This window comes from Oncorhynchus keta, chromosome 12, assembly GCF_023373465.1.
Source record: "Oncorhynchus keta strain PuntledgeMale-10-30-2019 chromosome 12, Oket_V2, whole genome shotgun sequence".
Taxonomy (NCBI): Eukaryota; Metazoa; Chordata; class Actinopteri; order Salmoniformes; family Salmonidae; genus Oncorhynchus; species Oncorhynchus keta.
Window position 1 is genome coordinate 26,580,863 of NC_068432.1, and position 16,902 is coordinate 26,597,764.

Genomic DNA, 16,902 nt, shown 5'->3' on the forward strand with positions numbered 1-16,902 from the left:
CTGAATAGTTTAAACATTACAGCAGTCTGTCTGTCTGCTGAAGCAGTTTGGGGAATGGCCTTGGTTCCAGGCAGGTAGTTAGGTGGGATAATCAAGCCACTAAACCCCTTGAGAAAGGCACTTAACCTGGTTGAACCTGGGAACTATATTCTGCAGTGCAAATGGATATGTAATAAAAGCTGTGGGCGATGTCAGTTATTTTCTGGAACAAAAGCATCTGCTAAACAGAGAATCTCAGATTTATTATGATTATTACATTTCATACTTGATGTTTATGTCCAACCATCTGGGCCTCAAAGTGTGGCTGGGATTCACCACTCAGCAGGAGATTGGTTGTGATAATGTCAACCCACATGAACAAATACTTACTATAGAATTCTGTAGTATACTGTAAAATACTATACTACACTGTAGCATCCCTCGATCATGTGTAGTAATTACTATAGAAAACTGTAGTATACTGTAGAATACTACAGTTAATACTACAGTATACTACAGTCTGCAAAGAACACTACAGTAATGTCTGAAATAAGTAGTTTTACTATAGTAATACTACAGTATTTAATTTGCATATACCCCCCATATCCCAATCTGTGCCGCCCATAAGTGAAAAACCTACAAGTACAGACCATATTTTGTTCCCTACAGGTTATAGAAAAGAGCAGAAGCTCTGAACTATCCATTCCGACCGCAGTCTTAGAGGTTATGGACAATTTGCTCTTTTAGAATTTGTCCAGTAGGTTCCCTCAAGGAGAAAGCCCCCACTTATATGTCAAAGATAATAAAACAAAAACACTATGGTAAATAATACCGTTGCCTATACTACAGTCTGCAAAAACACTACAGCAATTATTATAGTATATGCTACAGTTTTTTTACTATAGTAATACTACAATTATTGTATGCTACAATAATATCTGCAAAACACTATAGTAAATACTACAGTATACTACAGTCCACAAAACACTACAGCTGTGTTCAAATACCCATACTAACATACTTACTATACTATACTACGTACTATACCACATACTATATACTGTACTATTATTTAATTTTATTATACTGTAAATGAACAGTCTCCTTTCAGTTGAGTGTACTAGTGCTTTGCCTGTCTAACGGATGCTGTTGCTATACAACTTCTTGCTAGTTTGTTAGCATAGCTAACAAATTACTAGCCAGACTTATTTGACAGTGTCCATTGAGAACGCACAATGACTATACCACTTAGCTAAGCTAAGAATGACGTGAATAATCAAGTCAATAAACATTGGGTAGTTGGTTACATAGCATATAGTTAATTTTGGCAAGTTGGATGTACAAGTAGCCAACTAACGTTAGAACTGTAGCTAGCTAACAAACCGGTTGTCACGCCCTGACCTTAGAGATCCTTATTTATTCTCTATGTTTGGTTAGGTCAGGGTGTGACTCGGGTGGGAGAATCTATGTTTTCTATTTCTTTGTTGTTTTTGCCTAGTGTGGTTCCCAATCAGAGGCAGCTGTCTATCGTTGTCTCTGATTGGGGATCGTTGTCTCTGATTGGGGATCTTATACAAGTTATAATTTTCCGTTTTGGTTTTGTGGGGTGTTTTCCGTTTTGTATCTGTGCCTGACGGAACTGTTCACTTTACTTTTTGTATTCGTTATTTTTGTTTGAGTGATTCTTGACAATAAAGATCATGAACACTTTCCACACTGCTCTTTGGTCCACTCTTCCTTGTGACGACGAGCGTTACACCGGTACATAAAAGCAACTGCTGTAATGATATGCGGTTCATAAGGCTAGCGTAGCTAACAAATTGTCAGACAACATAACATAACTTATTTGAAAAGGCATTACTTTATTACATTGCTGAACATTTTCTTAACAATTGTCATAATTAGTTAAAGCAATGAGTTTGGATCTGCTCGTCGGACTTCGGCTGCATTTTCTTCAAATCTGAAAATGTTGTGAAACCATGCCCATTTTCCACTGCTTGTATACTTCATATTTTGGCGAATTCAGTACGACATTCGGGATCTTTTGGCATACTAAGTATACTATGACCAATAAGCATACTACATACTCAATTTATGTCACAAATAGTACAGATAGTGCTATAGTAAACTATAGTATATTGACCTAAACTATTTTACTGAGTTACAATTCACAAGGAAATCAGTCAATCGAAATACATTCATTGGGCCCTAATCTATGGATTTCACATGACTGGTGACATGACATATATGCATCTGTTGGTCACAGAAACCTTTATAAAAAAGGTAGGGGAGTGGATCATAAAACCAGTCAGTATTTTGTGTGACCACCATTTGACTCATGCAGTGCGACACATCTCCTTCGCATAGAGTTGATCAAGCTGTTGATTGTGGCCTGTGGAATATTGTCCCACTACTCTTCAATTGCTATGCAAGGTTGCTCAATATTGGCGGGAACTGTAACACGCTGTCACGGTATCACGGTATCTGTGTGTATTCAAATAGATTTAGTCCATCCACACCAGACGCAATCAGGACACGCAAGTTGAAATAGCTAAATTAACTCTGAACCAACTATATTAATTTGGGGACAGATCAAAACACATGAAACATTCATGGACATTCAGCTAGCTAGCTTGCTGTTGCTATCTAATTTGTCCTGGGATATAGACATTGGTTTGTTATTTTACCTGAAAAGCACCACGTCCTTTTTTCTTGTTGAATTTTTACCCATTTTGAGTCACCAAAATTGTGTGTTCTCCACTCCGATAATTCATCCACAGATAAGAGGAAACCAAGTTAGTTTCTAGTAATCTCTCCTGCTACGCAGACGCTCGAGCAGTTTGGATTAAATTATTGAATAACACGTATGTGTACATTTATATTGAAACACTCGCGCACGCAACGTGGGTGGTGTGGTCAGCATCTTATGGTAGAGAAATTAACATTAAATTCTCTGGCAACAGCTATGGTGGACATTCCTGCAGTCAGCTTGTCATTTGCACGCTCCCTCAAAACTTGAGACATCTGTGGCATTGTGTTGTGTGACAAAACTGCAGATTTTAGAGTGGCCTTTATTGTCCCCAGCACAAGGCCCATCTGTGTGATGATCATGCTGTTTAATCAGCTTCTTGATATGCCACACTTGTCAGGTGGATGGATTATCTTGGCAAAGGAGAAATGCTCACTAACAGGGATGTAAACAAATGAGTGCACAACATTTTAGAGAAATAAGCTTTTGTGCATATGGAAAATGTCTGGAATATTTTATTTCAGATCATAAAACATGGAACCAACACTTTACATGTTGCATTTATATTTTTGTTCAGTGTATTTTTTCATGTGGGAAGGCCCTGGCCTGCACTGGAGTCGCCTTGACTGACGGAGGCTACGAAAACACAGGAACGCTCAAATGACTCAGGGAGCAATATGAAACCAGGGGAAACTGGTTGTGTGAAATAGGTTCCACCACAAAATGATGTCTTGGTGAGAAATTGAAATGGACCTTTAGCAATAACAGAATAGCTTGACAGTATTAGGATGTGAAATGTAACAGATTCCCTTGCTGCGAACTCCATCACCAGCAGTAAATGGTGAATTGCTGTTTTAACAAAATACAAATTATATTAGATCTATTACATAATGGCCTTACAAAAAACACATCCACATGATAGCAAGACACTATAATTCATTTTCAAAAGCATGAAGAATCGGGCATTCACTGTATTCCCTCTGCAGATAAATCAGTAATTCCTTTAATATGCTATATATTCATGGATAGTGAAAGAACCATTTTTAAAATCCTTTGTTTGCTGTGTGCTTTTTTTGTGCTTGGGGAGATACTATACAGTGGATGTCTAACATTACAGATCCCCTGTGTGATTGACGTAGTGTGGTCATTCCTCCCTCCCTACCAGAGTGGATGACAACCACTCTAAAAATACACAACTTTTCAACCTAACACTAACTGAAGGTTTTGTGCCCCTAAAGGCAGACTGACCGTGGGTCTACTGGCATGAAAGGTCAATTAGAAGCCTGTGTAGGGAAAGGAAAGGCTATGACACGATACCCATTGTCACCTCACAAAACACTCCAACAATTCATTCTAATGAGAGCATACAGATAAAACAAAGCAAATCTAATTGTGGATCACCATGAGACTTGATATTTGTGTTTTCTTCAAACAGCTGCACATTTAAAATAAGAAACAGACATAACTCTCTCTTTTCCCATTATATAATACATTTAGGTAATTTACTTCCTATATTTATCATCTTTTATCATGCACATTTAAATTAAAATAGTGCACAGAGAAAAAACATTGACGGTGAGATTTTGACATCATGGCCCTCAAAAACAGTTGGCTAATGTAAACCAAGCCACGCTATGCTTTGAAAGACATGATGAGGGTCATCTCTTTGCTTGATGTCATGAGTGTGCTCCAAGGAAAGCTAGAAGGTTGTACAGTTAACTCCCAGGGTGTCATTCTAAACCATACAACCTACTACCTCAACCCGGATGCACACATTTTCAGGAGGCCTTCTTCTTGTCTTGTCCTCTACTTCCAAACCAAGAACAATAGTATCTTCTCTTTTCCATTCTGGAGTATAAGGTTGCGTCCATTAACATCAAAAGTTTGGAATATGCTATTAAATAAAACTGAAACATTCGGGTTCATGCTTTGTTAGAATAATCTAAATGTTATATTCTGCCTGGAACTCCTTAACGCCACACAGGACACCAAAGATCTATTACCGCAGGATTAGTCATTTTATAAATTAAGGACATCAAAGAGACAAAAGTTACCATTAAAAAAATATGTTGTTCACACCACAATGACAGAGACCCACAGAGACGAGCTTGTGATGTCAGATTTGCCACAAGATCGGATCTACGGGTTTTTGCCAAGTGGTTAGTTGGAAAGTATCAAAATAAATATGTTAAATGACACAGAAAAATACAACATTACCCTATGCCACAAACCTGGGCCAAGCTGTGTCCAAAGATGTTACTTTATGTATGAGTCTACTGTACCATGCATGCAACAAGCAGTCAAATCAAAATAATGTTGTCGATAGGTTGATGTCCACCAATACCTCTGGTATGTCATCCTTACACTATCCTTATCAACAATAAAGTGAGGACAATAAACGCTCTCAACCTCTAAGTAGATAAATTCAGATAAATGTGTTGAATCGTATATATAAGCATTGAATCTGAAGTGTTTTGAGCAGAGCAGAGAGCTGTTGGCTACAACACAGAATTAATCTGGAACAGCACAATGGAAAGGACCAGAAAATACCGCAAGGACGAATCTCCTAGAAACGATTTGAAAACATACTGTACCTGTCTAAACTAAGTAAGATCAAAATGAATATAGCTACAAAACCTAAATAACGTAAATTATATATTGATTGAATGTACAGATGAGACGGCAAAGATAAAGAATGACTCCACAGATTTTCGGCTGGCCTATAGACATGTTACAGAGACCATGTTGAGGAGGGGAACACAACACAATGTCTGTGCCACATCCAAGGCCCACAGTTAAAGAAACTGCTGTTGGATATTTTGGTAAATCAGGATACACATAACACAATGTATTGTAGAGGGTAACTTCTTTCTGAAGGTAACTTACCTTGTTGATTGTGTGCCTTACAGGGTATGGAGTAATCTCACTCTCTTCCCATCTGAAAACACAAAAGAAAATAACAACATTAATAGGCTTGAACAATACCGGCAGTTTCACACCCTACTGCACGGCCTCGTGGTTCCTGAAATGGCAGGATTAAAATCAATAGCAACAGTACAATAAATTACCTAACAAAATATTTGCAACTGAAAATAAATGTTGGTGAATAATAAAGCAACGAAAGAAAAAGACAGAATGGCTTCACAAAAAACCTGATAGTACCGACAATTGTATTGCAACAGTCTTCTTTCCATTCTTATACTGGTAATGTCAAATCATATAAAAGCAGATTCCATTTACAGTTTCAGCCGCTCATAAAAGGAGCATCAAATGCTTCAGCAGTTCCCTCTCAGATAGAACATTTGCATGGAATTCCATTTTTTTGTGAGAATAATAATAATGTTGTGGAGGAGATTTATCTCCCCGTCTAGTCCCCAGAGAGACACGCCAGGGAGTCCTGCTTTCCTCCTGGCCATCATGCAGCACTGAGGCGTAGGCTGTGGCAAGAAGATAGGATAGGTTAGCCCAACTAAGCCTAGATAGCAGCAGCAATCGAGAAAATCATGGCAAGGAGCTGAATAAATCTACCCGGGTGAACAGGATGCCATGGCGAATGGGATGCCAGTGTAATGGAGCATGCCATGGTCACCTAGGGTTAACGGTGCCAACTTCAGAGTTCCAAACACATCAGAATATTCCTGGCCGTGGCTGCATGGTCGCAGTGCAACAAAGCCAGGTATAGAAACGGAACCGTGCGAGTGTGCCAGTGCCAATGCCACTTACCCCCAGATCTCTACTAACCATTTGGCATTCATCATCTCTATTTGGTTTGGATTGTTCTGACCTCTCTTTTGTACGCGGCCGGAGACAGACAGACAGGAAGCAGGATTGAGCTTGAATCAAAAATAGATGAAACGTGGGTGCTATGCAAAAAAGCATCCACTTCTGATAAAATAAAAGTCGAGCTATGTTTTTGTGCCCATCTCCATTGGCAAGTCGGGTTAATTTCAGCACCGCACCATCCGCCATTTTCTAAGCAAACACAAGAATGAAAGAAAGACAAAAAAAAGAAAGCATAACCCTTTGCTGGCATCGCATTCTCTCTTTCTCTTCCTCCTTGCACCATAACAAAACCTTGGCCGAGGGGGTCACATGGTTTCCTACCAGAAAGCCACAGCATTTCCATAAAGCATTCTGCTGACATTGTGAAGACATCTTTTGTCTAAATCAAAACCTTGGCCAGCCCAGCCTGCCCGAAAATTTGGCACCTTCAAGGGAGAGGGAGTGCAGAGGGAAGGGGTGGTGTTAGGAGTCATGGCAACCCCTACCTGGCAGGCTGCCCATCATCTCGAGGTGGGGAGTAGCCGGGTCTAATGTGGTGTCGAGCAGGAATGCCTGGAGCCTTCCAAAGTCAATTTAATGTTCATGTTGGGACCTTCCATTTCGCCTCATATACGGTACCAGTTGCCTTTTTGATAGAATAAATGAAAAGGGCTCCACAGATGACACCTTCTGTCCCTTGCGCACATCTGCGCAAACACACACACACACACACACACACACACACACACACACACACACACACACACACACACACACACACACACACACACACACACACACACACACACACACACACACACACACACATAAATACACACACACAGAGAGCTTGGAATATACATTATCTACAAGCCTTAACATTCATGTATAATATCATCTGTACTAGGTCTTCTCTGCTGTCTGTCTGGTATGTGTAACCGGGCATTGGTCCCTCATACAGCTCTTCTCCTCATGTTCTCAGCTGTAAAATGACATTTCTACCATTTCTACTTCCAGCTATCACGACAAACAGCAAGCCTGCTGCTGTGGCTGGGAATGTACAGGGAATGTACAGATAAAGTCAAAACTATCCTATGTTGCTGTGTCTCTCCTGTAAAAGTTCCATGAATAAATAGCAGTGTGGAAAGTTTCTCCTTTTTTTCTCTCTCTCTCACACACATGCACACAGGGAGGCCTTGGTACAGTAGGAACACACACACAATTTGGCCATGGGGTCCTCCTTCGTACAGTACAGTAGAAGTAAACACACACACACACACACACACACAAAGTCAGGCGGTTCAAGGCAATAACTCATGCATATGACATCTGACTCACACAGAGCCAGCCATCCACCAGGGAGGAGCTGTAATTTATGCCCCAAAAGCCTATTTTACATGTGTTTCCCTCACATAACGTAGCCTTAAATCAAAAGTGCTGAGCATCTGCCATGTTTCCTCACCTCCGGTAATTAAAAAAAAAAAACACATACGCTGAGAGCCTGAGACTGTCTGGGACTGACTGACTGACTGACTGACTGGCTGGCTGTGGTGGGAGGGAGAGAGGGAGTGCCAAAACCAAGCCAAAATGTTTTTTTCCCCTTTTATTTCAGGAGGTAAATGTATATGGCTTCATGTACATGTAGAAACATGGTGATGATATCTCCCAGCCTGTCTAGTAACATGTAGTAACATGGTGATGATATCTCCCAGCCTGTCTAGTAACATGTAGTAACATGGTGATGATATCTCCCAGCCTGTCTAGTAACATGTAGTAGTAACATGGTGATGATATCTCCCAGCCTGTCTAGTAACATGTAGTAACATGGTGATGATATCTCCCAGCCTGTCTATTAACATGTAGTAACATGGTGATGATATCTTCCAGCCTGTCTAGTAACATGTAGTAACATGGTGATGATATCTCCCAGCCTGTCTAGCAACATGTAGTAACATGGTGATGATATCTCCCAGCCTGTCTAGTAACATGTAGTAACATGGTGATGATATCTCCCAGCCTGTCTAGTAACATGTAGTAACATGGTGATGATATCTCCCAGCCTGTCTAGTAACATGTAGTAACATGGTGATGATATCTCCCAGCCTGTCTAGTAACATGTAGTAACATGGTGATGATATCTCCCAGCCTGTCTAGTAACATGTAGTAACATGGTGATGATATCTCCCAGCCTGTCTAGTAACATGTAGTAACATGGTGATGATATCTCCCAGCCTGTCTAGTAACATGTAGTAACATGGTGATGATATCTCCCAGCCTGTCTAGTAACATGTAGTAGTAACATGGTGATGATATCTCCCAGCCTGTCTAGTAACATGTAGTAACATGGTGATGATATCTCCCAGCCTGTCCAGTAACATGTAGTAACATGGTGATGATATCTCCCAGCCTGTCTAGCAACATGTAGTAACATGGTGATGATATCTCCCAGCCTGTCTAGTAACATGTAGTAACATGGTGATGATATCTCCCAGCCTGTCTAGTAACATGTAGTAGTAACATGGTGATGATATCTCCCAGCCTGTCTAGTAACATGTAGTAACATGGTGATGATATCTCCCAGCCTGTCTAGTAACATGTAGTAACATGGTGATGATATCTCCCAGCCTGTCTGTAACATGTAGTAGTAGATGATATCTCCCAGCCTGTCTAGTAACATGTAGTAACATGGTGATGATATCTCCCAGCCTGTCTAGTAACATGTAGTAACATGGTGATGATATCTCCCAGCCTGTCTAGTAACATGTAGTAACATGGTGATGATATCTCCCAGCCTGTCTAGTAACATGTAGTAACATGGTGATGATATCTCCCAGCCTGTCTAGTAACATGTAGTAACATGGTGATGATATCTAGTCTATTAACATGTAGTAACATGGTGATGATATCTTCCAGCCTGTCTAGTAACATGTAGTAACATGGTGATGATATCTCCCAGCCTGTCTAGCAACATGTAGTAACATGGTGATGATATCTCCCAGCCTGTCTAGTAACATGTAGTAACATGGTGATGATATCTCCCAGCCTGTCTAGTAACATGTAGTAACATGGTGATGATATCTCCCAGCCTGTCTAGTAACATGTAGTAACATGGTGATGATATCTCCCAGCCTGTCTAGTAACATGTAGTAACATGGTGATGATATCTCCCAGCCTGTCTAGTAACATGTAGTAACATGGTGATGATATCTCCCAGCCTGTCTAGTAACATGTAGTAACATGGTGATGATATCTCCCAGCCTGTCTAGTAACATGTAGTAACATGGTGATGATATCTCCCAGCCTGTCTAGTAACATGTAGTAGTAACATGGTGATGATATCTCCCAGCCTGTCTAGTAACATGTAGTAACATGGTGATGATATCTCCCAGCCTGTCCAGTAACTAGTAACATGGTGATGATATCTAGCCTGTAACATGTAGTAACATGGTGATGATATCTCCCAGCCTGTCTAGTAACATGTAGTAACATGGTGATGATATCTCCCAGCCTGTCTAGTAACATGTAGTAGTAACATGGTGATGATATCTCCCAGCCTGTCTAGTAACATGTAGTAACATGGTGATGATATCTCCCAGCCTGTCTAGTAACATGTAGTAACATGGTGATGATATCTCCCAGCCTGTCTAGTAACATGTAGTAGTAACATGGTGATGATATCTCCCAGCCTGTCTAGTAACATGTAGTAACATGGTGATGATATCTCCCAGCCTGTCTAGTAACATGTAGTAACATGGTGATGATATCTCCCAGCCTGTCTAGTAACATGTAGTAACATGGTGATGATATCTCCCAGCCTGTCTAGTAACATGTAGTAACATGGTGATGATATCTCCCAGCCTGTCTAGTAACATGTAGTAACATGGTGATGATATCTCCCAGCCTGTCTAGTAACATGTAATGAATATCAAATAGGGCCGACACACACAAATGCATGAGTAGTGCCAACTCATAATACTGTTATTATTGCCAGTGCTGCCGTATAGGCTAAGTATTTGACACTTAAATGTCAAGCACACAACTTTAACCAATGTATTACAATGGTTTATTACAGATTTAGAAACCATCTATAAACTAATAATTTTATCCATTAAAAAGCCATTGGGTCCAAGCTCTATCATTTCTAATGACTCCAGTCCATCAGCTGATGGATCAGTCAGTGTTGTGGCTGGGACCTTTAATAATAACCTCAGTATTAATAAGAACTGCAAACAAAGGGCCATGCAGGGCCCAGCCAGGGTCTCATCTGCTCTGAGCTCCGTTCCAAACAGACTAAGCTGAAACTGTCCAAAACATACCCCTCACCCCCCCACCATCGTGCCCCTCATCCCCACTGAGGGGGTCATCTCATATCCTGAGAGGCAGGAGGCCAGGATCAAAGTTCAAATGAGACCAGAGAGGAAAAAAAGGTTTCCCTTGGATGGAATATACCATCGCAAACCAGACAGGGGTGAAAAATCCGACGGACAGACAGTAATGTGAAACAGTTGAGCTTCAGGGCAGGGAAGAGGGTTGAAATGTGGGAAAGAGGCAGAGATGTAAAGTACTTAGGTAAAAATACTTCAAAGTACTACTTAAATCGTTTTTGGAGTATCTGTACTTTACTAATTATATTCTTGACAACTTCTACTTTACTACATCCCCCCAAAATTGACTATTTACTCCATACATTTTCCCTGAAACCCAAAAGTACACGTTACATTTTGAATGCTTAGCAACACAGGAAATGGTCCAATTCACACACTTATCAAGAGAACATTCCTGGTCATCCCTATTGCCTCTGATCTGGCGGTCTCACTAAACACAAATGCTTTGTTTGTAAATGATGTCTGAGTGTGCCCCTGCTAATCCGTAAATTAAACAAACAAGAAAATTGTGCAGTCTGGTTTGCTTAATTTGAAATTAATTATACTTTTACTTTGGATACTTAAGTATATTTTAGCAATTACATTTACTTTTGATACTTAAGTATATTAAAACATATATATATTTTAGACTTACTCAAATAGTGTTTTACTGGGTGACTTTCCCTTTTACTTGAGTCATTTTCAATTAAGGTATCTTTACTTTTACTCAAGTATGACAATTGAGAACTTGTTCCACCACTGGAGAGAGGAAACCATTAGATGTGGATTTTGACATTCACTGCAATTTCTCTAATTGTAATTCATTTGATGTGAACTACCAAAACAATATCACAAGATGACTAAAAGACGACTATGTTGATCAAACCTTATACATTATGTGAGTGAGCTTGTACTTACAAAAAGCCTCTCTGGTGAAATACTAATTTACCCTTAACATATCAGCACATTTCTGAGGCATGCCATTTGGTGTGAGAGTGAAATGTCCAACATGATTTTTACACGGTTTGTTAACCTTCACCACAAGCCAGCAATTACAGGCAGCCTTCTCCAAAGGCTCACCATGGACAGTGTTATTTATGTCTCAAAGCAAAGCACCCTTATCACCACTAATTTAATGATGTCTCCAGCCATGACAGAAAACATACAGCCCACAGGTTAATCCAGATGAAGGTTCACACTGTCCTGTCCTGTACTCTGACTGGGTCAGGCTGAAGAGAGGACTGTACTGTATAATCATTCTCTATACAGAGGTCCACGTTGGTTTATGTGTGGTTAGCATAGGTTACAGCACAGGCAACAGGTCTGTTTTGTGCTCCCTCACCGTTAAAGCAAGAGGGAGAGGCTGCAGTGTAAAAAACAAAGCAATCAAATCCGTTCGAGCATTGAAAAAAAAAAACTTCGGCCTTTCTCTTGAGCCTTTTTAGAGATTGACAGCTTCTCAGGCAGAGAGAGAGAGAAAGAGAGAGACTGTCTGAGACAGAGAAAGAGGCTGAGGTTGTTTTCCCTGCAGAGGCCTTGCCTTGCTCTGGCCCCTCTTCTTAAATGTTAACAGAGGTTTGCCAGGCAGTCAGCCAAGACGATGACTTTGCCTGACCTGCCTGTCAGTCGATCCTGCTGCCTAGCGCCAGACTAAACACTGACACTTTCGACAAGCCTCATTGGCTGCAGCTGCCCTCTCTGGGGCCAATCAGCAGGGATGGGAGGGATGAAGGACACGGACCAGGGTTCTGAGTGGTGGGGAGAGGAAGAGAGTTGTGCAGAGATAACAGACACACAAAAAATCCAACCAACCAACCTAGATAGGTACAGCCTCGAAAGAAGGAAATATCACACGACAGGAACAACAATCAATCTGGACTTTTTCTTCCTGACAGAATGACTTTCTGTTTCCTGCTATCAAGTTTTTTTCACTGAAATGAGACATTAATAATTCAGGGTAGGTTGTCTAACAATGAATTGGTCCGGGGCCACAGGGTGTCTCTAGTGGTAAATGTCCACTGATAGTACCTATAAAATGACATTCACCTAAAACAAAGCCTAGTCTTTGGGGAAGGGATGGTATCCAATTAAGATACGCTATACAGTAGTAGCTTTGAGTTAAAGTCATTACACGGATGTAGAGATAGTGGATGCTTTTGCAAAGGCAGCAAATGTTGAAGGCAGCCAAACAATAACAAAATGAAAGGGCATCAGTCTTTGAATAGCACTGAATTGATTACCTGGCCTGGGCAAGCCTTCAGATAGGACCGCTATCAGACCTTGTGCTTTTATACAAGTGTTACTAAAAATGATCAATACCTAATGAATTCCAAACACCAGGAGTTTGGAAATCAAATATGTCCTACACGTGCGTGCACAAAGTCCTCTCAGTGGATCGATGGATACGGCATAACACAAAGCTGGAGAAATGCATCGTCTTAATTGACCTGAGCCATTTAAAATTTATTCAAAAGACAATTCAAATTGATTGGATTTCTATTGCCCCTTTCATCCTGGGATCTCTGAGAGCTTTACATTGTGTCGCTGACTCCCCTCATGAACTGGCATTGCGTTTTAATTACCAAGGCTTCATATCACAGCTCTCAGCCATTACAACATTAGAACAAGGACACTGGAAAAGGCTAATCTTTACACATAGCCATTGGCTTAAAAGCCCAGTGCAATCAAAAATATGATGTTCCTGTGTTTTATATATATTTTCATACTATGAAGTTGGAATAATACTGTGAAATTGTGAAAATTATGAAAATGTCGTTTTGGTGTAAGAGCTTTAGTGTAAGAACAAATAAATAGACCAATAATACAAGAGTTCCAAACCTCTGCAAATAAGAGCATGTTTTTCCTTCCCACTCAGACCACTCCCAGACAGTCCTAGCTAAATTCTTGCTTGAGAAATTGCGCTTTGCTAAGAAGCTATTTGTTTCTTTTTACCATTTTAATTGAAAAAACACTTACAGTAAGGTACTTAATTGTTACACAGAATTGATTTGATATTGAGATAAAAACAGCTGCATTGGGCCTTTAACATTTAAAAAGTGGTAGGCCTGATTGAATTACGAAAGGATGGAGATAAAACTCCAGTATTCACACCGTATGCAATGTTGTTACAAAGTTCCAGACTGATGGGCCAAAGTCTGCCCGGTAATATGGAGATATGGGAGATGCTGCTGCAGGATAGAGTGATGAAAGATTTACCAAGATGACTACAACTTCTTATGTCACAAAAAAATTGGGGCAGGCAATGTGCTATGGCACTTCCATATGGAACATTGGAAATAATTAATGAAATGGTACAAATCTGAGTTATTACATTTCTTATCACAAAAATATTTAATCTTTAAAATCATACACTGTTACTAGAGCTATCCCATATCCTATAAGGTCCTATTGTGGTAGCGTTAAACAGGTGCTGTTTGCAAGAGTATGTCAATTATTTCAACCCATTGACTCCTTTCTGGAGTCCAGAGAAAAATGTTTAAAATATGTTTAAAACATCAAACAACGTTCGCTTCTTTATCCCACCAGATATTTTCCACAGGCCTCTCCAGACAGACAGACAGACAACGTTCACTTCTTTATCCCACCAGATATTTTCCACAGGCCTCTCCAGACAAACAGACAAACAGACAACGTTCACTTCTTTATCCCACCAGATATTTTCCACAGGCCTCTCCAGACAAACAGACAGACAACGACTTTAGACAGACAGACAGACAGACAGACAGACAGACAGACAGACAGACAACGTTCACTTCTTTATCCCACCAGATATTTTCCACAGGCCTCTCCAGACAGACAGACAGACAGACAGACAGACAGACAGACAGACAGATATTTTCACAGGCCTTTATCCCACAGACAGACAGACAGACAGACAGGACAGACTCCAGACAGACAGACAGACAGACAGACAGACAGCGTTCACTTCTTTATCCCACCAGATATTTTCCACAGGCCTCTCCAGACAGACAGACAGACAGACAACGTTCACTTCTTTATCCCACCAGATATTTTCCACAGGCCTCTCCAGACAGACAGACAGACAACGTTCACTTCTTTATCCCACCAGATATTTTCCACAGGCCTCTCCAGACAGACAGACAGACAGACAGACAGACAGACAGACAGACAGACAGACAGACAGACAGACAGACAGACAGACAGACAGACCATGTTCACTTCTTTATCCCACCAGATATTTTCCACAGGCCTCTCCAGACAGACAGACAGACAGACAACGTTCACTTCTTTATCCCACCAGATATTTTCCACAGGCCTCTCCAGACAAACAGACAGACAACGTTCACTTCTTTATCCCACCAGATATTTTCCATAGGCCTCTCCAGACAAACAGACAGACAACGTTCACTTCTTTATCCCACCAGATATTTTCCACAGGCCTCTCCAGACAGACAGACAAACAGACAACGTTCACTTCTTTATCCCACCAGATATTTTCCACAGGCCTCTCCAGACAGACAGACAGACAGACAGACAGACAGACAGACAGACAGACAGACAGACAGACAGACAGACAGACAGACAACGTTCACTTCTTTATCCCACCAGATATTTTCCACAGGCCTCTCCAGACAGACAGACAGACAGACAGACAGACAGACAGACAGACAGACAGACAGACAGACAGACAGACAACGTTCACTTCTTTATCCCACCAGATATTTTCCACAGGCCTCTCCAGACAGACAGACAGACAGACAACGTTCACTTCTTTATCCCACCAGATATTTTCCACAGGCCTCTCCAGACAGACAGACAGACAGAAAGTTCACTTCTTTACAGACAGACAGACAGACAGACAGACAGACAGACAGACAGACAACGTTCACTTCTTTATCCCACCAGATATTTTCCACAGGCCTCTCCAGACAGACAGACAGACAGACAACGTTCACTTCTTTATCCCACCAGATATTTTCCACAGGCCTCTCCAGACAGACAGACAGACAGACAGACAGACAGACAGACAGACAGAAACAACGTTCACTTCTTTATCCCACCAGATATTTTCCATTTCCAGACAGACAGACAGAGGCCTCTCCAGACAGACAGACAGACAGACAGACAGACAGACAGACAGACAGACAGACAACGTTCACTTCTTTATCCCACCAGATATTTTCCACAGGCCTCTCCAGACAGACAAACAGACAGACAGACAGACAGACAGACAGACAGACAGACAGACAGACAGACAGACAGACAGACAGACAGCGAACAGGCTGTAATCTACTGTATTAAGGATAACTTTTCATTTGGCAAGCAGAGTAGGCCGTTTCCATAATGATACCTTCTCTCAGCTTGTCCTAACCAAATGCTTTCCCCAAAGATAATCCCCTTCACAACCTCTCATTATCAAAGCAATTGACTGACAATGGAAAAAGGAGCACTGGAAATGACACAAATTAGTGTACGTCTTTGGAAAAAAATATTACCCATCTAAGACTGTAATTAGGCTCTTTGCAAAGCAATCAGACACAATTAGGAAGTACCAGTCAATAAGGTAAAACTCACAAGCCGAGGGGAGATTAATTAATATTTTATTGTTTTGAAATGACTATTTGTGCTATTAGATGCCTTTTCCCCAATCCCCTGTAATGCGAATCCCATTGTTTAGGTAGGGCCTTAGTCTTTCCAGCTGCTGCAGTCAGTTTCTTGGCTAATTCTTCTCCCAAAACAAGTGGTAATGAGCAGGTGCCAGGTGATTTGCAGGTGAATCAGCTGTATTGCCTCACAATGAGGAAAACCATTAGGCTGTAATTGGCAGTCTTAGTGCCTTCGACTGAGGACGTTCTGTAGGTATGATCAGAATGTTTAACATTACTGTGTTGCTGCTGGCACAATTTCTCAGGTTGCCAAATAACTATTACATGTACATTCCCATAGCCAGGTTTTGGTGTAGTCTACCTCCATAGCTTGATTTGAGAGTTCTTTCATTTCTCCAGGCCCAACACTTTATTTTTTACCGAAACTGTGGTGGGGTGGCGGCTTTGTTATTGTTTAAAT

General features: G+C 40.9%; 1 non-coding gene across 1 annotated transcript; it reads left to right on the forward strand.

Annotated features, from left to right (window-relative positions):
- Positions 1-708: 708 nt before the first annotated feature.
- Positions 709-763, forward strand: LOC118391816 (U7 small nuclear RNA). The gene has a single exon (XR_004827214.1). It is a non-coding gene; the product is annotated as a U7 small nuclear RNA (small nuclear RNA).
- Positions 764-16,902: the final 16,139 nt, after the last annotated feature.